This window comes from Ammospiza caudacuta, chromosome 8 (assembly GCF_027887145.1).
Source record: "Ammospiza caudacuta isolate bAmmCau1 chromosome 8, bAmmCau1.pri, whole genome shotgun sequence".
Lineage (NCBI taxonomy): Eukaryota > Metazoa > Chordata > Aves > Passeriformes > Passerellidae > Ammospiza > Ammospiza caudacuta.
Window position 1 is genome coordinate 25,687,997 of NC_080600.1, and position 25,424 is coordinate 25,713,420.

The following is a 25,424-nucleotide window of genomic DNA, read 5'->3' on the forward strand; positions in this document are numbered from 1 at the left end:
ATGCAGTAAGATTTCTTGGAGGGAATAGCAATTCCCTTTGGAAATGCATCCCAGAGTTTCTCATGTAGCGATGCTTCCCCTGTACTCACCGCAGTGAGCCGTGGCCAGGCAGAGGTGTGCGGGAGCAGCGTGTCCCTCGTGTCCCTCGCTGCTCTGCCGCGCTGCTGGGGCTGCAGCTGAGCAGTGCTGCAGGCACCCTGTGACAGAGCTCTGCTGCCTGTGAGCAGGTACAGCTGCAGCTCCTGCAGACACCCTGTGACAGAGCTCTGCTGCCTGTGAGCAGGTACAGCTGCAGCTCCTGCAGACACCCTGTGACAGAGCTCTGCTGCCTGTGAGCAGGTACAGCTGCAGCTCCTGCAGACACCCTGTGACAGGAGCTCTGCTGCCTGTGAGCAGGTACAGCTGCAGCTCCTGCAGACACCCTGTGGCAGAGCTCTGCTGCTTTGGAGCAGGTACAGCTGCAGCTCCTGCAGACACCCTGTGGCAGAGCTCTGCTGCCTGTGAGCAGGTACAGCTGCAGCTCCTGCAGACACCCTGTGGCAGAGCTCTGCTGCTTTGGAGCAGGTACAGCTGCAGCTCCTGCAGACACCCTGTGACAGGAGCTCTGCTGCTTTGGAGCAGGTACAGCTGCAGTTTCAGCTCCTGCTGCCTGCCTCACACTTGGAACACCCTCGCTCCTTCCGGTCATTCGTTCCAGGGGAGGAATGACAGCAGCATTTCTGAGCTGTTCTTGTGTTTTCTCCCAGAGCAGTCAGGGAAAGCAGACTTCGTGATCTCCATGCTAACTACCAGCCTGCCTGCTGCCAGTTCTCCCTACTTCTGCCAGTGATGACATTCAGCTTGCTCCTCCACACAGGATACAGCACTGCTTCCTCATTATGTAAGGCAGTCTAGGTCAAGTGTAGGAGAGACACTGCTGGCCTGAGCAAGCTGCTGGATTGCTCCCTCAGCTTCATGGGGTCTGGAAGCTGGATCCTCATCTTTGCTACTTCTTCTTGGGTGAGTGTTTTTTGCATGGTTTTAGTGGATACTGTGCTGCTTTTCCATGCAGATAGCTGTCAGCCATGCTGTGAATTGCAGAGATCATTTCTTAGGTGAAACCAGCTCTGTCAGCATGATTGAATTAACACAGTAGTTCTTCTAGGCATCTCAGCCTTAAGACACTTTGCAAATAAATAAACCATAAATTTGGTTTGTTAAGAAACATCCTTTCTAGCCATATTAATGTTAATTTGGCTGATTAAGCAGTGAATTAAATCCATTTGCTTGAAGACGGTGTGGGAAAGCATTATTGCATATTGCTATTAGCTCTGAGAGGTTTAATGCAGTTCTTGGCTGTTGCATTATTTTAGCCTTGCAAATTACAAATCTGCTTCTCCTATTAAACATAACAAAAGAAACAAAAATTGTATTTAACTTTCTTATACTCTAGGATTATTTTCTGAAGCAGCAGTTAAACCCAGGATGCTATTTGCTATGTACTGCAGGAATGTGTGAATAATTATGCTTCTGAGATATGTAAGGTGAATACTGCAGATAAAATTACATTTAGTGATTGCTCTGCAGAATACCAGAACAGTAAATGGGAGCTGGATTTATATTAGAGGGCAGCTTTTATTCATGCACCATGTGGAATTCAAAGACTTTGTTTTGTATTTCAGCCCTGCTGAAAATCAGTCTGTAACAAAGACTAGAACAGGTTCGTCCTTAATTATACAGACTGGCTATTGTCAGGTGCTGGAATGTCTGATCATACTGGAATGCAGTAGAAGAGGCCCTGGAAAGTAACAGCATAACACTGATACTGCAGTATCATGTAAGGAATTTCAGCAGGGATAGCTTGCTTTCTAAGGACAGCTAATAAATCTGAAAACATTTTTAACACATTCAAGAGATTAATTGGAACACTTGTCGTTATGTGCAGTACCTTGGACAGCAACTTTTTTGTTCTGGGGTACAGTGAATCTCCTTCATGGGACTCAGCAATTTGTGAATGTTAATACAAATTTAAGATACATTAATGAATTAAAAAATACTGGGGAATGTATAGTAAAAAAAAAACCAAAAACAAAACAAAACCGAGAGGAACTTTGGTCAGCATTGTTATCAATGCACTGTATTTAACAGCTTACTGCCAGGATTTCTTTTTAATATGAACTTTAAAATAGTGGGTTTTTATTATGTTAATGAATGTCAAAATAGTAAATTAAGAATGCAAAATTGTTGACAGTTTATGATATGGCACTGAAAAAAATGTAATGTTTAATAGGTAACTGCTCACTTTAAATGTAAATGCCAAGGTCCCCTAAATCAAAATAAGGTTGGATATTTATATGAGTTTATGTATTAATATTAGATTAAAACTCATGTTGATGGGAAGAATGGAAGCCTGGAAGCCTTTAAAATGTGTTTTTTCCTCCCCATAAAAAAACTAGTTGTTCTTCACATTGTTCTAGAAATAACTAGCAGGCTTTAATATCAGCACTTGTTTCAAAGTGAGGTGGATTGTTTTATCATTTTCTTATTGTCTTTAAAAGCTCTCTTTCTCTGGAAAAGAACTGCCCAGCAGTGAATTGTCTGTTCATCATGGTCTTACCTTAACAGTTACTAATTTTTTTCTTTTTAATGACAGGCATATAGACTGGGCTGTGATTTTATTAGATACACCTGGCTGCTGCCTTCATTAATTACATTGTGAAAGTTAGGTTCAAGAAAGTGTGGCTCATTTTTGGAATCTTGATAACACCTCTGTTGCAATGCAGCACATTACATTGTATAATATTTTATAGATGCCACTTCAGACTTCAAAGTACAGAAGGATGTCTTCAAACAAACTTAAAATAATAGCATAGTATAGGAACTTAGAACAAAACTGCCAGGTACCATGAATTATTGTAATGATGTACTTCACATTCTTTGTCTCTTGCTGCATGAAGTGTTCTAAAATAGTTACGCTATTATATATGAGTACACTGTGTTCCATTCCCTTTCAAGTGTGGGTGCTTGAGGTATTTTCTTACAGGCTCAAGGAGTATTAATAACATATCTATTCAATTAGAAGAAGAAAAAAGCCTTATTGTCTTTAAATGTATAGTGATCTTCTGGAAGTCTTGTTTTTATTTTTTGCATCATGGTTCATAGCAGGGCAGACAATACTTCTCAGCATAGCAAGCTGCAGACACTACAGCAGGATACAAAGTGTGAGAATATGGTGTTTCCTATGTGCATTCATAGATCCCATATTCTGGTGTCTGAGAAATTGAATCTGAGCTGTTAAATATGTTTTGAACCCACTACAATGCAGGATATTGGTTATTAGTGGTCAATACCTCCTCCTGGTATTTTTCTGTGGTTTACTGGAATTGTGCAATCCACGACTGCATAAGTAGCTTGCTTTCAATATACTTTCTATTCCCTCAAATGAGACTATGTACCTGGATTTTCTGACAAATTTATCTCTTCACTTTTTCTCTGAGCACTAGAATTTTCTGTACTGCAAAGGAGTTTCTTTGCTCTCTTTATAGTTATGGAAATTACACCAAAACTGACAAGCATGAACACAATACCAAGGTGTGTCAAATAAGTTATTCAGATCTCAGGTCCATTTTACTTGAGTAGTTGAGATACATATTGTGATGACACACATATGGCTGAATTAGTGCTAAATTGAGAAGGAAAGACTAAAAATATTAGTGTTTTAGTTTATATCATGTAACAACTAAATATGACTGTAGTAGTACAGTTGACAAGCTTTCCATGTAAGTTTGGGCTCACAAATGCAGATCTTTCACTGTCTAGAACTGCCAATTTTTATTTGCATCTAGTACACAAAAATATTGCTAATTCCTAGACAAAAATCTATTGCAGTAGAAATGTGTTCTACCTATTCTCAAAATAGCTGTTTAGAAGCTGGGAGGTATGCTTTGTTCCTTGTGCAAAAAGTTACTCTGCTTTTTATTCAGAGGTTTTCCTTGCTCTTCCTTGAAACTGGTTGGATGCAGTCTTCTGTGTTGCTACAGTTTGTCTCATTTTTCAGGTCCTGGGTCTCCATTATGATGTTTCCCATCTTTAACTGCTTGGATAGCACTTCTGTGACTGCAGTACAATTGGTACACAAGTTTTGAAAGAGAAAATGTCCCTTGGATCATGATGTTCACCAGCATGTCCACTGAGGATCTTGGCTGGCTAATCCCTTATCTGTTAGATTAATTACTCCATTAGCTGTTTCCCACACCCACTGTAATTCACAGAATTCATTGCTAGAACACTAGAAGGAGATACTGTAAACAATCAAGGGAGATTTGCTTTAAATGTTTTGGTAAATGAAATGTACCTGATAAACTTTAATTAAGAAGGCACATATATATTTATATATTGCTCTTAACATTTTATTAATTGAACATACCATTATGAATTGTTGCTTATGTGGTTTACCTGCCATGGTTGAACATCTGAACTTCTAAGGTTAATTTTGAAGGTTTCTCTATATTGTACACAACTATGTTTGCAGCAAAAAAAATGCTGAAACATAGTTGTTTGTTGCAGCAAAAATGCTGAAGGATAGAGATACGTAAACTCACATTCCCTTTTAAATTCATTTACAGTTCATTATAAGGTCTTTTCAGAAAAGGAACTGTGCTGCAGAGGGGCACAAGAGAAGGACTTCCAGATGAATCTTTTCATGTGCTGAAGAATAACAGACTCTCCTAATGCCTGGTGATTACTAAGGCTCTTGAGCCAAAATCTTAGTGGACTGTTCTTCACCAGAGCCCTTAAATATTTACACAGTGTTCCTGAGGCAGGACTGGTCAAAATGAATATGAGGACACATGAACCACAGATCCCCATTAAAGCAAAGTGACCAGGTCTGCAGAATGTGAAATCTGCAGGATTGCAAGCTCATGGCTGCATTGGAGGTGTGCCTGGCAGCTGTGTCCCTGCTCTGCTCTGTGCCTGCCATCCTCTCCAGGGTGGCTGCTCCAGCCCATGCCCATTTCCTCCTTGGGCACTCAGGGAGGGATTTGGCACCACACCTGCACAAAGAACTGCTCAGAGATTCCCAAACAAAATACAATGAGTATCCTGGTCTTGCTTGGTTTCAAAAATGATTTGACTAGCTATTAGAAATTTACTATTTGTTTACAGATGGTAAAGAAGGCAAATATTAGATTTTGGGGAGGACAGGAAAGAGAGACCATGTTTTATTTACTAATTTTCCATCTATCTTAGAATTAGAGCAGCTCTGGCTGAGAAATCTATACCTCTTTCATTTTTTTCAGTTGTGGTGCAATATATAAAACTTTAAAAATACAAGAATTCATGGGGTATAGCTCTTTAGCAGTTGGAAAGAAGTTGCTGTTGTGTTGATCAAATCTCTCTCAAACCCCATAAGAGAAGACAGTCTGGTTCAAGAAACCACAAAGAAGCTTGTTAAGATAATCAGAAACTCTATCATTTTTCCTGACAATGTAAGCTGCTGGAGCTGAATATGAGCACCTAGTTGTACTATGAGCAGTGAAATTGTAGCCATGAGAATTCTGCTTGGAAAAAACAGTTTTCGACATTCTGTTTATGATACTTGGAGATTTCTCAAAGTCAGTGGTCATATTAAGCATCCTATGCTGAACCTCTCATTATGCTTAAAGAAGGATGTCTTAGTTCATTTTTTCCTAGTTTAGTGTTTAATTTTATGTTTATTTCATTTCAAAGTGCAGTATTTGAAAGGAACTATGCCTGGAACATGTCATATGTGCCTAGCAAAGACTGGAGGGACTCATACTAAAACTTCAGGCTGAGGAGCAAATATATTACCTTTAACCTTGTCATACATCTGTGTTTATAAACACCGGACAATTCATCATTTCCAGAAACATCCTCCATGAATAGAAAGATTTCTGGGAATGATCAATTGTCATCAGCAATTGTATCTGTTTAGATTTTAGAAGTTTAAGGCTTCTGAGTCAGGTGGGTTACTAGTGCTACAAAGTCATTTGTCACCTGCAAATGCTCTACATGATCCCAAAGAGCTTTGCAAATATGAGAAAAACACACAAATCTCCCTTTCGAATTGTACCTAAGAAAGAACCAAAAAACTGAATTGTGTGCTACCAACTGCTAATATTAAGATAATGATTGCTCTTTCTACCTGAAGATCATAGACTCAGCTTTTGGGTAAAGGGGACCTGCCTGAGCCACTGAGCAACCTAGTGCCAGCAGAAAAGCTATATTAGAAACTGGTGATCATGATAGCAGTGAAAGATGAAAGCATGTGAGGGCTTTGTAAATCAGAGCTCAGATGTATTCAAAGGAGACAGGTTGAATGGTTGTGTCCGGTTTGGTCTTGCCATTTCTTTGTCACATTTTAGTATTAGTATTTCAATCTATTATGGTAGGTTTTAACTAAATATTTAGTGTCACGCACTTGCTTGCTGTGTCCTTTTAATCACTGCAGTATTTAAAGAAAACATATTTAAAAACTGAGCAATTAGATTTCATTATTAGAACACTTGTTCATAACATTCTGTACTGATAAATGCTTGAAAATTAGGTATTGTACTGAGAGGATTACAAGTGCTTCCTGGGACAAGCATCTCAGGTCACCACTGGGAGGTGGAAAAATTCTGATTCACATAGCTTGAATTCAAACAAAGTTTAAGCAATCAAAACATCATGATGGAAAAATATTAGAAAAAAACCCATATCAGAATATTGGAATTGACTCTAAGGCATAAAATTCATTAAAGCTTCTTGGAGTCATTGAATCAGAGGCTAACATTAAGTGTGTATTATAGATATGCCTCATTGCATACAGGTATTCATTAGGTTCATATTCTTCTGTCTTTAGATGCAGAAATGGCATTGAGCAGTGAAAGAAATGCAATGTTATTTTTAGCCCTCCTTCCATGCACCTCTCACCTTGGCAGTCACTGCCTGCTCCTTTCCTTTCCTACCAGTCTGTGCCCACCCCTGTCCAGCGTGGCAGGCACTGGGGCTTTCACAAGTGTTCACTCATGGCCATCCCCATTTTTATTTCATTGCTCAGTGCAGCAAAATGAGAAATACAGAATGCTGTCTGATTCAGCTCCAGCTGAGGCAGGTCCAATGCAGATGGGGTTCATTGTGTTAGCAGTTACTGTCACTTGGCAGTGTGAATATTAAAAAGGAGCCTTTTTTTGTCTGGGTTCCAGATTTGGCTGCGCAGCTGCCATCTGAATCCCGGGGATGTATAGAGCTGACGTGGCAGCCGTACCAGCGGCGTGATCAGCAGTGCAGGCTGCAATGGATGGACACGTCACGGGACTCGGGCTCAGGAACCCTTTTTTTGGTGACTGAACCCATGACTGATGAGGTTGAGTCTCCCCCCAGTCTTCAGAGGGCAGGTGTAAAACAGGACAGAGGACAGGTAGCGTTTATCTGTGACATGCCAGAGGCTGACCTGGAAAGGTTTCTGGTGCTTTCGTAAGGGGCTGAGACTAACACAAACTATTTCCTTCACAGGTTTCAGAGACAAGTAATTAACTGAAAAGAAATTAAAATTACTGAAAACCTTAGTTCATTTAACGCTGGATAAAGAAATCTACTTCTCAGCACTGTCCCTGCCCTTTGTCCCTCCCTGAAGGAAAAGGGAGTTGCAGATTTTCCATCTCGTTTAGGTCAGGAAATCTCTTTAAAAAGCGATCTTTTCCAGCCGGTTCTTTGCTTTTACCAATAGATGGGGCTGTCCTTTCAGGTGATGGCTTAGTATCTTTTTTTTTCCCCTTTTTTTTCTATCTTTATCCTCCTTTCTGTCTCTCTTTACCCTCCTCCCTTCCCCCCTCTTTTTTTTCCCTCTGCTATTTGCTGATTTGTATTAGGTACGATAGAGTGAGCCTCAGAACAGGAAGCTGAGAACAAAGCAGAGAGGATACTGCAGAGGTTTTTTTTCCCCCGTTCTCAATGAGAATGCAGCAATTTATAACACTTTTTAATCTTTTGGAACTGAGAATCTAAACACCTCTGTTAGCATTTCAAGCATTTCATCATCACTATCTCCTGGGGGATTTTTGGAGTTTTTTTCCATAATGCTTTTAAAATTCCAGTTTTATCAGGTAAGCCAGGAGGATGGTAAATCCTAGACCTTAGTGCATTTATGTGAGCAGTCAGCATGGATCCCCCACCCCAACCTCCCTTCCTTTTTTTTCTTTTAAGCATATAATTGAGGAGAAATTTGGGTGTTTTGCTTCAAAAATATTTTTCAAGCTGCAATCAGTTCTTTTTGGCATCTCAGCATTTTGTTACAAGATCTGTTTCAGTGGCCTTATATTTTTGGGTGTTTGCCTCTTTGCTGGAGGGTGATTTTGTTTAAATTATTATTACATATTTTCCCCTGAACTTTTTGGAAGATAAGAGAGGCCATGTTGTTCCTTCTCATGGAAGACATATTAAAGTCTAAAGCAAGGCACTGCAGGACTGTACAGTTTTTCCTTCCCATGGAGAAGCTCTGTTAAAGGCTGAATGCTTCACACCAATGTTTTCCCAAAGGAGGAAAGGCAACCCTCTCTTTTCTCTCTCCCTCCCCCTGCCCTTAGTCTGTCTGATCAGATGCACTGCTGGCACCTCTTACCTTGATTTACATGACGAGGACTGGGTCTAATGCTGTAGATATGGCTTGGTTCACCATCTGAACCATCTTGCTTTTTCAAACAGCACAAGAAATTTGCCAGGTGGACTTCAAGCTCAGTCAGCCCCTTTTCTCAAATGGATTTCTTCTCTGCTGCTTTTCTGAGGTATGTGTTCAAAAGAATCCCACTGTACTGATTTCCTGGGATTGGGCTGTTTGTTCAGCCCCATGTTGAGAAAGCTGTTGTTACTCACTCAGCAGTATTTGAAAATTGGTTGGTGTTTTCTGTCCCTACTGAAAACCTATTCAGCTGTATTTTTTTCAGAAATGCTTATTTTGTGGTTATGGTGTCAGACTCCTGAGCTATCTTGGCTGATGTTAGTGATGCATTTTTGAACTTGTTTATTGTGCTTTTCATGCCTGACCAATGTGTTGATGTCAAGCACAAAAGAAAAAAGGCTGTGCTAAAAATTACTCTGAAATCTAATGCAAAACAATAACAGGATTGCTGTCAAGACTGACATCCTGAGACTTTATTCTGCTGAGCCTAGTTTGTGTGATCTTGAATATTTGCTGAAATATTTAGACAGAGGGAGGCAAGTTAGAGACAAGCAGTTTTAAACTAGTTGTCCCCAGTTTGTCAGAAAGTTTTTATTATTTTGAAGGAAGTATCAAGGGGAGTGGGACAGGGAATTAAGAAATTAAGAGCTTGCATAAGACATAGTCTAATCAGAACAATTCTAGTGAAATTTTAGGAAAACAACAGCAATTTTCAAATGGTCTGGTGCCAAAAGTAAAAAATGTAAAGGTCTATGATGACTTACAGAAAAATTTTATAGATAAATGTATATCAAGAAAATATATATCCTATCAGCTGTTTGAAACAATAGTTTATATCAGGCAAGGGAAGTTTATTATTGACCACTGAAACCTTTGTTCAAATTATCATGTAAAAACATAAACTTGCTTTGAAGTTTCAGAAGTTGTTATCATCAACAGCTGAGAAGATAAAATCAATTGCAGATTCTTTTATTCTTAAAATGAAGATGGTCTTGAGCTAGAAAAGCTTCCCAATATTTATGAATGTGCACTCAATGCATTACCCAATGCCAAGCAGTTTAGAGGACAACTAGCTGTTGTTGACTTCTATGGATGGCAGTGCTGCTGCTTTCCACCTTGCACTGCATCCTTCCAGCATGTGAATTCTAATTCCAGAGTTTTCTACATTCATGGCAGAACACACCATATTTAATGGGCAAACCCACATAGCTTAGCATTGAATTTTGTCCTTTAAATTATATTTTACAAATCCTTCTCTACCATTTTTGGCTGCCTGAAATTGAAGAACTGAGATTAACTAAGTGTGAGGGTTCTCCTACCCTTAGTTGTGAGAAGTAGTCTGTTAATAATCAGGAGAAGTGGGTACTTTGCAAATTCTTTTGACACGAGGCAGAAATCTTGACCTTATTTTTCTGTGTGCATCTAGAACTGTGGCAGTCAGTCTCATGGATTAATATCTTTTCCTTCATTTTATTCATTTTCTGAACTCCAGCCCCACAGCTCATCTGTGGGAAAATATATTGTGTCTTCTGGGCTAAATTCCATGAAGAGAATTGTGGATTGTTTTCCAGTAACAGAAGCATATTCTGCCTTCTTTTTCTTCATTGATAACAGCTTATGCAGGTGGGAGGCAGTGGGATTCCTCAAGAGTCCTGTCTTTGACCTGTACCCTTTCTGGTGGTGCCAAAATGACTACAACAGAGAAAAAATCAAGTTAAAAATTGAACAATATTTATTCACACCTCTAAACTGAGACAACCAGTGTTATGGATACAGTATGACTTACTAGAGAAGGAATACCATTAGACTTTTTTTAGTATAATACTTTAGAGCACTTAAGAGATCGCATTGCTACAAGAGAAAAAAAATCCTAGAGCTTTACTGCTCTAAAATGTGGGGAAAAAGAACCTTTGAGTAAATTTGAACTATTAAAATCTACAGCTGACATTTCTGACTGAACATAATATAGTAGGGAGAGGGGCAATATCATGCAAACTCTCTAGATGTTTTTTCCCAAAGCCCAATAATTCTGGTGTGTTACTTCCATTTTTCTAGTTGTAGGCTTATTCTTTGTAGATTTCTATCCATAAAAGCACATAAAAGTTGGATGGAAACAACTGAAATTTTGGTATGAGTGAAGAAATTAATCAAATAGCAAATATGGACATAGAAATCATCACTCAATCATACTGGGGTTAGTCCAATTTCTGTAAAATACACTGGTTTCTTTTTATTCAATATGAGTTAGACTTTTTGAAAGAATCAGTGTGATGTTTTACTAAATACATGTGTATTCAGTGTTTTTAGGATTGTTGTCTTTTACTGATTATTGAGTCATTATTTCTGTCTCTTCCATTTTCACCAGTGTGTGGTGGTTTCAGATCTCCTTTTGTGCTGTTCTGAAATTCTGTTTAGCTCTGAAAAAAAATTTATTTTATTTTGCACTTGTTAAGAAAATCTGGGTAGAAACCTTCCCTGCCATGTTAAATATAATTTGAAAATCCACAGTTCTGATTCATCTACGCTGCTATTTATTGTTGTAATTTATCAGCCCCAGAAATTCTCTCTCTCCTTCCTCTTTCTGCCATGAAATTCTCATTACATTGCATTTTCAGAACCCAAGTTGCTTTCTGTCGCAGCAGTATCTAGTGGATCTCTAACCGTCCTTCAGTGCTCTATTTTAAAGTGTTTCCACCCCCTTTTTTAATTAATTTCCTCTTTTTTCCACAAGTCTCTGAGAAAAAGACAAAACCCTTATATTTTTAGTCTCAGAAACACCCCGCTCAGTTTGAGCTTCCAAGCTCTCTCCCTTCTAATTCCCTCTATCTTTGTAATTCATATCAGTGCCTTGTAAACATGTAGACCAATTGTCATCTTTCTCTTACTCCTTCAAGACACTGTCTAATTTGCTTCTAGAATTGGCTTTTAAAAATGTCTTTGTAACACAAATCAAAAAAACCTGATAATTATCCTCCTGGTAATACACAGCAAAACCAAACAAAACCTCAAATCCTGTCAAGGTCAGAAACAAAAACTTAGTAAATGGAGAGGCTTGTGCAACTCAATTATTTAATAACTCTATTTAATGATGGCATTGGTCAAAGAGGACAGGTCAAAGTAGCAACTACAGTACTGTTACTAAATGTTGTTTCCTTCAGAGTGAGAGCCTTCATTTTTTTTTTATTTGTAGTGTTTCGCTTCTTTGATTAAAATTATTGTCAAATTTATCTGTTAAGAGGAAATGGTGCTGGAGGTATTTCTGAATGCAGATGATAGGTGCTCCTCTTAGAATGCCTCAGCAGGGCTCTTTCAGTAGCTCTGCAGGATCCCTGGAGTAAGCCCACTCATGGAAACAGAAGTGCAGGGGCTGGGGGATCACCAGAAGCTGAATGCTGAGGATGATTTGTGCTCTCTGTGTCCAGAGTGGGTGGCACAGAAGGTGAAGATTGAAGAAATGGGCTCACCCAGATGAGATGTGAGAACAAATATTTTACTAAAGCAGATAGTGGAGAGCTGTAGCAGAATGTCAGAAGAATCTGTGATGTTTGTCCTGAAGGTCTGTAGGAAGAGGTTAGATGAAACATCTGTTGGGAAATAGGTAAAGCAAACTTGCCTTGGGCGGCAAGATAAACTAGATGGCCCTTGATCTCTTTTTTCCAGCCTGGTTTTTCTGTGAGTCTACAAAAAGAAGTAGATATCTGAGATGTAACAGGCAGTGTACAATAAATTGTATAGGGTCCAAAACAGATCCACTAAAAGCTATCTTCACTAGGATTGCATAAAAGCATATAAACATCCCCTGAAAATATTTATCCTATGGTATATGCACTCTTAAATGCTTCCAATATACCAAGAGCAGAAAATGTGCCCTTAAAAGTTAATTTCTTAGTGTTTCTTTTAGACTACATAGTCTTTACTAGTGAACCCTAGCAAGTGTGTGAATACTAGGGGTAGAAAAAGGATATTTGCAAATCTGATCAAATTTCCATACTGTCTGGAGAATAGTACACATTTAATTAAAAAGATTTTTAAATTGATAGTTTTTCTTTATAGAAAGAACTAGGACACTTCTGAATCTGATTAAATAAAGTAAGTGTACCAGAGCCATTTTAAAGTTCTATTTTTAATGTTCATATTCAGTATTTTTCACAGCTGAGAAACCCAGTCTGATACATTTATTTTCTAAAATGAAACCTAAATAATGTCATATATATATAACTTAAAGTGTGCAGTTGATGGATAGAGACAGAGAACTGTTCAGAACTCCATAGTGGGTGCATTGACAATGCTTAATTGAAAAAGAAGTTATACAAAAATTTAATTTTTTTTCTTTAACAGGAACTGTGTGATCCAAGTGTAATCTAGAAACCTTGCATCTGAGTATTTTTGTCTTCAGTTCAATTTATTATCTCTTTACACACACTGGGGGGATAAACCAGAAAGGACGACCCTTTATTATGTTTTCATAACTTCATATTGCCTCAGAACAAAATACTACAAATCAACTGCTCTGAAATAATGAAGCATCTCATCTGAAAGAAAAATTTTTACTCCAAGAAAAATGATCTGTATATTACATCTTACTCATTTTGGCTCAGTCTAAGACCAGGACTGGCTGGCCATGAGCTGGCACTGCCCAGCAGCTCAGGGGGCACACACATTCTGGGGTGAGCTTTTTGAAAACTGGTAAATGCTGGATGTAGTGCCAGTCCTGAGGATCCTTACAGCTGATGGGAACCCTGAGCAGCAGCCTGGTGAGTTGTGCTGTGTCTCAGGCAGTGCAGCTGGTGGTGTGCTGTGGGCTGTGTGTGTCCAGCTGCTGCACAGCCCGCCCGTCTGCCACTTGTGGGCATTGACCTCAGACTTGCCCTCTGCCTTCCCCTCAAGCAGGCTTCTCTACATCTGTGAAGTCCAAGTTCAGACTGCTGCTGAACCAGCACTAAATAATATTCAATGGTTCTGCTGGGAGAAACAAAAATCCTTACTGCCCAGGAGTAGAGAATGATAAAATATGAGATCTGCTAGCAAGAGAAAGCAAAGTAGATGGTACGATACTTGCTCTCTTATGTCTGCATGCCTAATTCCTAGACAATAACAATGAGTTTTGGGAGAAAAGAAAAAAATAAAGGCTGAGGAAATGCAAATTAATCAATCTTTTAAAATCCAGGGGAGTAGTAAACACCAAATTTTATTTTTATAAGGTATTTCTTTGTTCCAAAGCAATCTGTCTTCAGGACGTTAAGCTCTATTGGACTTTTTAATAGTGTTTTATTCAAAATTTTCTCTCCCTTTTCCTTTGATTGCCTTGCACCTGATATTTCTCTGCAGATCTCAGCAGTGACAATTATTTCTCAGGGTTATATGCTTTGCAGAATTCTGAAATGCAGGAAACTGGTCAGTTTTGAGAAGAGATTTTTTCCCTCCTGTGGATAAAGTAAGATTGACTGTGCTATTAAGGCTGAAATTTCACATGATATGTCTAAGCTTATATATTTAAGTCAGTATTTTAGTGCTGAGGCAAAAAATACAGTGCTTCTATACATAGTGACAAGAACTTTATATTGACTTTTGTGTGAATTCTTGATTACTTAGCACTTTGGAAAAGGATGGGTTATGCCTTTAGCTGTCTGTTCAGATAAGTTTCAGATAGGAAATATGAGCCTTTTTCTCTCTTTCATGTGAGAAAAGATGTGAAGATGGCTAAATAATGGCTGGGGGCAGTGCAACTGTGATTAGCAGTATTCTGAAGTGGAGTTCACAAAGTAAGCTGTTTCTCTTTAGAGAGCTGCAGGTCTGTGCTTCTGTGTAATGCGTTTAATTCAAGTGGCTTTACTGAAGCAGTATTTGTTAACTTCTTTGGGGGATTACAACAAAAAATCAGATTTTCTGAGACATTCTTGTATCATCCCTGTTAAAACTCCATATGGCAGAGTTTTAGGGCGTATTTTACTTCCTGGAAGTTTCAGGAACTTTGTTATTAAAACCTTCTGCACTCTGGCTGTGCCAGACTCAATTCTGAGCCCATTCCTTCATATTGCTTATCTGAAATACACATTCTTGTATTTTAACACTTATTAACATCCAGGTTCTTACCTGCAATATTATTCTATTTCAGTTTGTGGCCAGCATTGCAGGTTGCCTTGGAATGATGTAGGGAACCTTTGGGTGTCTGTAGTGGGCAGGAGTTCAGACATGGAATGCAGGATCCCAGTCTGAATGTGCTATTCAAACCCAGAGAGGGAGGGAGTTGCTGCTCCAGCCATGATACTTGAATGAGATTTGAAAGTACACTGTCTCCCAACCTAAGTATAAGGAAAAATGCTCAGATATCATGGAGGGAAAGAAGACCTTCTTAAGGTGATGAAGTAGTTTTGATAGCTGAGCAGCCAAACCAGTTTTAGAAGGTGTCTTGGAAAAGAAGTTAAAAGGACCATAGGCAAAATGAGGGATCTTTGAAGATTTTTGCATCTCCTACATATAACTGGACTTCAAAATAACAGTGTTGACATAAATTGAAAATTAAACAATGGATTTGACATTTAAAAAATGAAATTTGAGATAATGAAGAAAGGCTGCTAAGGGCCTCTGAGAGGCAATCAGTCTGCTTTCTGAGAATTTATACAGAAGGATGATAGAGCCCTAGAAACTAGCTAGAAAATAATTCTTAATATGGGCAGTGTTTCTTGATAAGGGCAAAGAAACTTTCTTGGTTTTTTGTAAGAATGATGTTAAACAGACCTTAGGTATGTATGGCAGCAGGAGGAGTATAGTATGATTTATAGTTTGGTTCCAAAGCTTAGACAAGGACATTTGACACACATGAGAGTCAGATTCATTATGACTGCTAGTAGCACAGGCTCCACTAACCTCAGCAGCCCTTAGGCTTGGTTGCCTTTCATGTGCTGAGCTGCTGTGGTAAGCACTCATAGTCTGGGGTGAATCACTCCAGCTAGAAACTGAAGACATTTACACCAGCAATGGCAGTGAAGTCTGAAATAATTATAACTTGGGTAAATTGGACTACATATAGGATAAATCGGATGAGTCTGAAAGAAGTTTGGAGACTAAAATAGCTACAGCTATCCATTCTTCCCACTTTCAGCAGGGTTCATGTGGTTTGGACAGCTTTGATGCTGCTCTGAAAAGGTAAACTTCACAGGTGTGTAAACCCATTTGCCTGCCCTGTGAACGTCTGTCTGCTGCTCAGGGCACAAAATCAAAAGTAACTCAGGAGGGGCTTTGCTAGAAAAGCTCAGATATCTGCAGATTTGGAGGTTTGGAAGCATGCTGTCTCCTAAGTCCAGAAGAACTGCCAGTAAAAGGCAGTACAGGCAGGTTCATATTGCCTCAAGATCTGCTTGGGACAGAATACAGTTTTGGCTGCACTCTGTCAAATATAGTATAGATGTAGCCCGAGCAAGATAGGTAGTAAACAGATTCTTAACATTTCATATTGCTGCTGATAAATCTATGTGCTCACATTTCAAAGCAAACATCTTAGGATTTTATAATGTAATGTATTGCATTTTTCCACTGTGTCCCTTTCTTCTTAGGGGACACAGTCAGTAAGGGAATTGTCGATTTCTCGGCTGTCTAGGTGGCCTGGAAAGGCCCAGGGATGGCCTTGAAGAGCCGACGCTTCAAAGGACGAGAAGAGACTTCTGATCTTTTCTCGGTCTCGGTGTTTATTAATTGTTTATCTAAAAGATTTTCTTTCAGCCCGACAGAGGTCTGCACAGCAAGTCAGCCATGGGCACACTGAGAGCCCCCGGGGCGGTCACTTATCTTTATACCTGAAGTTACGTATACAATATTTATAATTTTTCCCCAATACCTTCTACCCTTATTAACCGGTGCACTTTTAGTAATAACCAATCCCAAAGTGCCACCATCACCACAGAAGATGGAGGCCAAGAAGAAGAAGAAGAAGAACAGGACACGCCCCAATTCCTCCATCTTACTTCTTTAGACCCCCCTGTACAGAAATCCTAAACCCTGTGTTTTACACTCTAACTAACTTATCCCTTCACAATTCACCCAGTGAAAACCTTCCCAGTCCTCATACAGGTGTCATCTCCTGTGTCGGATCAAAGTCCAGCCACCAGACACTTCTGGCAACATTCCAGGACTCCCGAGCCCCCCAAGGGTGTTCTCAGCCACTCTGCACCTCCATCCTGAGGTGCTGAGATCCCACAGGGAATAGTCTTTTAAAGGTGCCTAATAACAGTCTTATGCTTTGGCCACCTGTTATGCATCACATCATGGTGTTTTCACTGAAAAATTGCCTTTTGCTTTGCACTCTTACTTGGCTTTAACTGTCTTTACAGTGGTAATAATTTTTATTTTGACCTTAGTGGGCTTTGGAATATTTTAGATACATGCACCACTTCCCACTTGCTTCAAGCTTCTGTGGTCAGTGTGTAATTCACCCAAGGATTCCCATCACTGAGCCACAGCAAGCCTAACTTCACCACCACATCACCTGCAAACCCAGCCTTGATGCCATCAAGCCCAAAGCACTCAGCTTCCAGCAAGGCTGGCTGCCTGGGAGGGCTCCAGCAGGCATGGCAGGAGGGAGCTTGCCTCTCACTCTCTAGGATCCCCTCAAGGACCATGCTGAGCTCATGTCCCCCATGGGTTTGTCAGAAAGACAAGAAGATTTCATGGAGGGAAAAAAGTCTGAGCAAGAAAAGTAAGAGAGGAAGGGAGAACAAAAATTGTCATGACATTTTCATACTTCCTGATGAAATTTTAAATATAGAGAAAACAAGAAATTTTAAGAGTAATAAATATGGAAAACTACATAAATGGGTGTAACAAACCACTGCTACTTCAAATTGCTAAGTACTGAAAATTATTCTGTATTTATACTTTTTCCTCAAAGTAAAATCTGTCTGATGTCATTTGCACCTACCATATTACATCCCCAATTTGTCTCACAATGAATGAAACACTAATATTTTTAAGCTTCTTAACTGTGCATGTTCCCCTCAGACTTAAATGTCCTTGGATTCATTAGAGCCATGACCCCACAGATTGCATTGATCTCTTCTCTGACAATGTTCACCATTGACACACTAAACACTAGTTTTTCATAACTGGATATTCTCATCTTTATGTATCTTCTGTTGTTGTGCTCAAGTGCATTGAGAAATGGTTTTTGAAAAAGGAAGTTTCCTACTTTGATTTCTCACTGTAAGCTTATTTATCCAAATGCTTCTGGATTGCACATACACTACCTGCAGAAGCATTGTTCAGCTCTCAGTGTGGTAGGAAATGGTGCCCTGTCCTCAGAGGCATTGATCAGACAAGAAGCATGACGTGCTGAGGAATGCCTCTCCTCATTTTTCTCAGCTGGGTGTATTGTTAATCAATACCTGACTCTGGGAGGTTGAGTGGGTGAAGCTTTCTCTCATCTGGTAGGGCTGGAACTAACTTTCACACTGGGCTGCTATTAGTGGAGTAAAGAGTTATGGGAAACTATTACTAATTTATAATTTATCCTTAAACTATTTAAGATATTGCCCTGGACACCGAATGCCAAAGTACCAGAAGGCATTGCCACTCACTCTTATAAACTAAAAATTATTAATTGGAAAAACATTGCAAAACACTTTAATGCAACATTAAAAATGACAATTTAGAACAGCAATAAACAGTTTCAATCACAAATGCAAGAGTATTTTAAATTAATGAAAAGTCAAAAGAGTGGGTTTGGATGAGAAAACTGAAAGCATTTTAATCACTATACACAAATCCTACAAAATGGGAAATCTGGTATTTTTCAATCAGAAAAGTTGAGACTGAAAGAGATATTATTTGCTGATATTGGTTGCTGTACTCTTCAGTTTACCATGTGGATTCTCCTACTTGAGTTCTCACATCTTACAGGTGGAGCCACATGAACAGATTCACATTATACAGACCCTGTAATATATCAGTTTGAATTCAAGGTGGAATACAAGGTAGAAAACTTTATTAAATACTTTATTGCTTGATTATCTTCATTAATGGAGTTTGTGTGTATTTGATGCGCACCAAGTGATATTTATAAAAAACTATAGATCTCAAACCTCTTTCCTTTTTTATGTTTTTGTACCTGTATTTTAGAATAGCTTCTTTGCAAAATATTCACTAAATGTGCCCTACAATTCCGTGTTTAACCACATAGCTTATTTGGTAAAGTACAAAGTACTTTGCTTGCTTTCAGCAGATTATCTGATCTTCAGAAAACGACCAGACAGTGGCTCAGAATTTGAATGACTGGATGTTTTGCTTCAAAATTTGTTGTCATTTATGCTCTTTATAAGTATATATCAATATTTCAGATATTTCTAATGAATGGCTTTCCATTTTTGAATAACAGATGGTATCTCGTGATATTATCTTAGTTTTACATCTTGTCTGTTTTCTCAGTACACTTTATAGCATTAAGTTCATTCTAAACATTTGAAGTTTCTGCAAATAATGTATTCTTATTTATTTTAAAGAAGCATATTTCTTTAATTGTTTCTCTTGACCAATCATAGGATTTTACAAATTTCCAAAGTTCCAATAGCACTAGATTTCTTAGTCTATAATTGTACTCCTCTTGGTTTTTGACTGGATTATTTATTATTTCTTTACACTTCCATCAAAATTTACTGGAAAATCACCAGTACCTCAAAAGACAAAAAAACCTTGAATATTTGCTTTTTAGGTGAAAGTCAGTGTGGCTAACAGTCTTTGCTCAATGGCTTTCAAACTGCTGCTTCTGCAGAATTACTAATTCCTGCCTTTCTTGGCAAATCTGATGCATTTTTCCAATAGTGTATTGCTCAAAGGATGGGGCAGACACAGCAGATGTTTCTGCTGCTGCTGGTAGTCAACCATTTAATAACAATAAGCATTTTGTTTTTTCCAGGAATTTTCAAGATTGTTTTCCCCTTTATGCAACTGAGAATACTGAGTGCCATGTAGGAGCTTTTTAGATCTTAAAACAAGCTAAATATCTAATATTCAATAGAGTAAATTAACTCTGCAACTATATCACCTCTAGGGGACAAGGTGCCAGGGCTTGAACATTGTCATGTCTCTAGTCCACATCGTGTACAGACATGCCTGGACACAAGGCTGGGACATCATGGCCTCATGAGTGTCCACTGAATGAAAACTTTCCAAAATTCCATTGGACTATCATTCTTAATTCAAAGTTTGTTAAAAATCAGTTCAAACCTAATCAGGATATAGGTGAGAGTTATTTGCTTGTTTATTTTTTACCAGGTCTGTGTTTTGGAAGATTCTTTACAGCAGTGATGTGACTTTCTAAAATTTTATTTTTATTTTGAGAACTACATGAAAATAGTTTTTGAAATGAACTAAAATTGTATCTGTAAGAACAAATATTAATTATGCTACTGTAAAGCGAAATAATTGCCAATCTGGGAATAAGCCATTTCTCACATATTATTAGGAAATTGTTAGGCTCAAAGAAGCTTACTAAGAAACACCAGAATTCTCTTATTGTTGGTAAAAGTGGTTTGTGTGTTCAGAATCACAAAATGCAGAGGGACATGAGGGGAGAACTGCAGAGGAGTTGCCTTAGCAGGATCAGAAGATGCCAGTGATCAAGGTGCAGGGCCTTGCCCACATAAACAGAAATGCAAATGTCAGGAGTTTACAGACTTGTGTTATCTGCTGCATGGCATTAGCATATAGAGTACCAATTCATTTGGAAAACACTTATTTCACATATAGCCCATGTATTTGTTGCATCTCATAAAACCTGAGACAGGCAGAAGAGATTGAGGCAATAGAACCATCCCAAAGTTGTGCAGGGACAGAGGAGCTTCCTAGGCTGCAGAGCTGCTTTGTGGTTTAAGCATCTCCCATCCCTTGAGCCCTCCCTGCTCTCCCAGGCAGTCTGGGAGATGGATCCTCTCCTGGGAGCAGCACTGCAGGAACTCAGCAGCTGATGCCCAGTCCTGACACAGGGGCTGGGGCTGCTGCTGCCTCCTCTCGGCACAGGCATGTCCTGGGCCATGCTCTGAGTGCCAAGGATGTAAAGCAAGGGGGTAAGTTTTGAAAGTTGCTTTCCTATGCTGTCTGGACTTCTCTGCTGTATAAAAAGTACAAGTTTCTACAATTTGGGAGGTTTATTACTTCACAATGGCCCCATCATTGTGCACAAAAAGCAGAAACTCTTTTTTCCCTAATTATGATTTTTTCCCCCCGAGGTCTTGTGTGTTAAACATGTCCCTGTTGTTCCTGCATCTAATTCCTTGACCCAGGAAACCCTCAAGAATGAAATCTGTGCTTGCTAAATTTGTTAGAAAGTAAATAATTTTTGTCATTATGTCTTTCAGGCTTCTGTCCTTTTCACTGACCATATGAGATATCTAGTACCTGAGTGCTGTTAATGGGGTCAGACAACCCACTAATTTGAGTATGGCAATGTTTTTGGGGTTGTTAGCTCTGCAAATTTTGCATCATTCCAGGGTATGGAGCAATCTGTTTTCCATCAACTTTTATTTCTTTCCCAAGTGTGGCAATATGCCAAGACCAGAACTTAAATCTTGTCTTAAATTCAATTTTAGCTTAATGCCAAATGAATCAGTAGCATTATGTAATGTGCACTGCATAGCCTGCATGGCTTTGTTGGTTTTTTTAACTGAAGAAAGAGGTTGTTATGTTTGCTAAGGTAAATATAAACAGACGTTTAAGAAACAGATGTTTAAGAAAATTAAACTTGAGCTAGTAATGTAGATTGCCAGTAAAAGGGGTCAGAGCTCTGATCAAATGGAGGAAAGCAGAAAGATTGCTCCTCTGTACTGCAGTCATTTGCTGCACAAGATATGCTGCAGAAACTGAGTAAGCAGAGCATCCATTCAGCTTGGTAGCAGTCCAGTAGTTCTAAGCCATTAAATGCATTTGCTCAGATGGAGTACTAATGCAGCTGAATTGTGACTTGTCCCATTAAATTATTTTCCTTCTTTCTTTCTATGAAGCTGCATAACTAATTTTGGTTTTTTCAGCTTTCTAAAATAAGACTCATTTGAAGCTAATTAGACTTGGAATTAGACTAGCAAAGCAGTAAGCTGAAGCAAGCTATTTCTTTTTAATCTAAAGCCAAGCCTAGTACCTAGATTTTGGTTTAGAGATACATTAGATGAATTTAAAAATATACTGAGAATAGAAATTTTGCCAATGCATACATATATATAACTAATGGAGACGGATAATATACTGTGTTTATATTATATGGTTTTCTGATTTCCTCTAAACAAGACAAAAGGACAGGACTGAAAGTCTAGGTGTTAGTGGGAGAAAAGCTAGCAGCAAACAGCTCACAGGGAACATCCTGCTTTTACCAGCATGGGGGTTTTGCTGGCTAGTTATCTTGTTGGGGAAGGCTAGCTTATTTTACTTTGCTTTATTTTTCAAAACTTATGCTTGCATTTTCTTGCTGAGTTAAAGAAGTTAATTGTGAGTGAACACTAGAACTAAACCCTCTTTTCCCATAGTTAATGCTACATTTTTTCTTCTCAGGTAATATACCTCTGGTGATTTTCAAATGAGTTTTCTCAAGTGAATTTACTAGGTATAATAAAGAAATAGCTCTAGGAGCAGGGAGCAGAAGCCATGACTGCCTTCCCAAATGAAAGCTTACCTTTAAGATGCCAAGCCCATGTTTTCTTGCACACCTTATTTCTACCCCATTAATCTTGATTTCATTCCTGCACAGTAAGCTAAGCAATGGTACAATAGTGTGGATTTCAGAGACACAAGCTGCATTTCCTGTCCCTGTCTGTTCTGCTTTCTGGCTGTTGGGCAGCCCAGACTGAGCGCTGAACTGCCCTCCTGAATCACACAGCTACCCCATGGCTGTTTGCAACTCTGAGGCAAATTAAATAGTCATCCTCTCCCCCCATCACTCCCCTTCAGTAACCCTTTCTGTGTGTCAGGTTAAGTAATGGAAATATCCAGCTGCAAAGCATAAACTCCCACTTAAACTGGTATGTACTGTTTGATTGCTTTCAATATTTCAGATAATTTATTTATATAGCTCAGTGCATATCTATGTACCCTATTATGAGGTCTGCAGTATTACTGCACCTACCCTTTATTTAAAATTAATATGCATTAAATAAATGCAGTAATCCAAGTCTAAGTAATGTAATGCAAGCGAGCCCTTGTGCCAGATCTGCATTATCCATTCTGAGAGGGAACATCAAGAAGATGGTAAAAAAAGATATGGGAGAATCCTATTATCAGTCTGGTAATATGCAAGTTTCCCTTATAAAGCTCTCCATGAGAATTAAATTGAATTTTATATGTGAGCTACAGGGAGTCATAAAAAGTTGTATAGTTCCAATATTCCGATCTGATTCCTGCCCTTCTGCCAAGCATGTTACTTGGATATCCTACCTGCCTTTGCTGCTTGCAGTAGCCCTATAACTGAGACAGACAGTAGAGACACAGGCTTCGTTCTGAGGCTGCACTTACAAAACTGGAGTGGCTTCCCACAACTTTCTTCCTCTCCTCCCACAGATCCACACTGTGAGGAAGGTAAATTATATTTATTTGATATGCTGAAGGCAAGAATCCTGGTGACTCATTGATAAATCAAAAGTAATGAGAAGCTGTGCAATTAAATAATGCAAATTATTGTAACACAGAGATCTGGGCTCTGTGAGTTTACATGTATATTCATTAGTTTATCTTTATTTTGAAGCAGTTAAATTTTAGTGAGTGGCTGTTATACCAGAAGACCAAACTTCAAAGCATGTCTCAGTTTCAGATTTAAGTGTATGGATAATATAAAGAAATTCACTTGCTGAAGTTTAAGTGTTTGCAGCACTGTAGTTCTACATGGATGCTAAGGTCCTCCTGACCAAACACTCCAGAAACCCTTGTTATGGAGGTATGAAGGATATGCAAGCTGACAGTACTAATGATATCAGATTAGGAAATAATCTTGTTCAAGCTTGTCTCTATTTCTGAGAGTTATGTATTGTTTAATTGACTTTTTCAAGGAGCAGTGTGTAACTGATTTGAAGACATTGTTTGACAAGGTACCATCTCTTCATCTATTTCCAATATGTCCCTTTACTTTGCCTAGAAAAATTATTTAGATGACATTTGAAGACTGTAAAAATACACAGATGCTCACAGATGTTTGATAGCTTATTCTCAAGGAATGCACAGATCTAAAATGACTCTTTGTGCACAGTAGCTCCCAGCCAGGAGGGCAGTGATGGTGTGTGTATCACCCAGCTGCTCTGTGTGTGCAGAGCTATCCAGGGTGGTTCTGGCTGCCTCACACTTGGCACACGTGGGCAGATCACTGTGCTTTGTGCACTTGCACAAATGCAGCTGAACAGCTCCTGACTTACTCTGCTTGTGGTCTGCAGATGGTCCCATCCCTGCACGCTGAGTGTGCTCTGCAGTTATCTGGCTTACAGCAATGTATACTGCAAAGTATATGTGAATATATTTTGCCTGGGAAATATCAGAAGAAACAATGATTCTATTCTCTGAGTGCCTTATTTTCCAAAATTTGAAATGTTTCGCATTGCTCATAAGAAGGTCACTCAAATGGACATGGAAATGTAGAAGGAAAAAACCCCATTCCTTATAAGAGATTAGGAAAGAACTTGATAAGAAATTAATATTTTGGGTATTCTTATATTTTTTTCCTATGTTGAATTACTAGTGCTATGCTAAAGGAAAAAAAAGAAGCCCGTTTGGATCATGTAAGCAATCTGCACTTATTCAATTAATATTTAATAAATAACTTGGTGGAAATCAGAATGATAGCAGTGGATTAATTGGTCTGGTATCAATTTTTATGCATCCCCTCACATAAAAGTGAGAATTAATCAATTTACTGTAGTAAATGAAATACAAACCTAGTAGTTAAGCACTGCCATATAAGCAATGAAAGTGATTTGGGATTAAGACTGTAGTAAAGTCTGTATGTATTTAGTATTGACTTTTAAATTTATATAAGATTTCTATTTGCAATTCTGAAGATTTTTAATCATTGAAATGTATGAAGAAGGGGAAAACGTATCTGGGATATCATCCTCTAATCTGTTAAGTAGAGGATAAAAAGTAGGTAATCTTCATAAAGCCTCCTGAAAGATGTTAAGTACAGCCTACTTAGATTTAGTTACATCTAAAGGTGTTGCTACCTAGCTCCATGTACATTTGACAGACCAGAGAACATTCTAGGCTTAATTATAGAAAATAATGTAGAGTTCCTTTCTATATAAAGAAATACACATATTATTAGAAAAGCCCACAGCACTTGCTGATTTTAAACTTGGTCTATAAACACAGCAGCTGAATCAAATGTTTTTGCAACATAAATAATGGCTGCAAAGCATTTTGTTTCTGTGCACCTGCAGGCAAATCCTGAGGTAATCCTTGTCCTGCATGCCAGGTGGGGACACTCAGTGAGCTAAAAGGTGATCCTGACACAGCACCCTGTGGTTTCAGGTCTCATCTTTGCTGACTGCTCACTGGCTGCCCGTTCCCTCGCAGCACACGGGATCGCCCTTGCTGTGTCCAGCACCTTCACCCACTGCCCCCGGACCCTCGGGCTCGGTGTGCCAGGCAGGGAGCGCCGAGCGCTGCCTTGGACCGGGAATGAGGGATTAGAGGGAAATGGCAAACAGGAAAATTCCCTCCTGGCCTCACGAGGAGGAGGAGGAGAGGGAAAGGCAGGCATGTCTGTGGAGACCAGGAGGAGAGGGAGAGGAGAGAGGAGAGGTCTTAGCCC

At 39.0% G+C, this 25,424-nt stretch overlaps 1 protein-coding gene across 1 annotated transcript in view; it reads left to right on the forward strand.

Moving 5' to 3' along the window:
* Nucleotides 1-894: 894 nt before the first annotated feature.
* The window catches only part of LOC131560618 (sodium channel protein type 1 subunit alpha), an 88,509-nt gene continuing 63,979 nt past the window's right edge, over nucleotides 895-25,424 (forward strand). The window contains exon 1 of the mRNA XM_058809464.1: nucleotides 895-999. The gene's annotated coding sequence lies outside the window, so the exon portion shown is untranslated. The remainder of the gene's footprint in view (nucleotides 1,000-25,424) is intronic.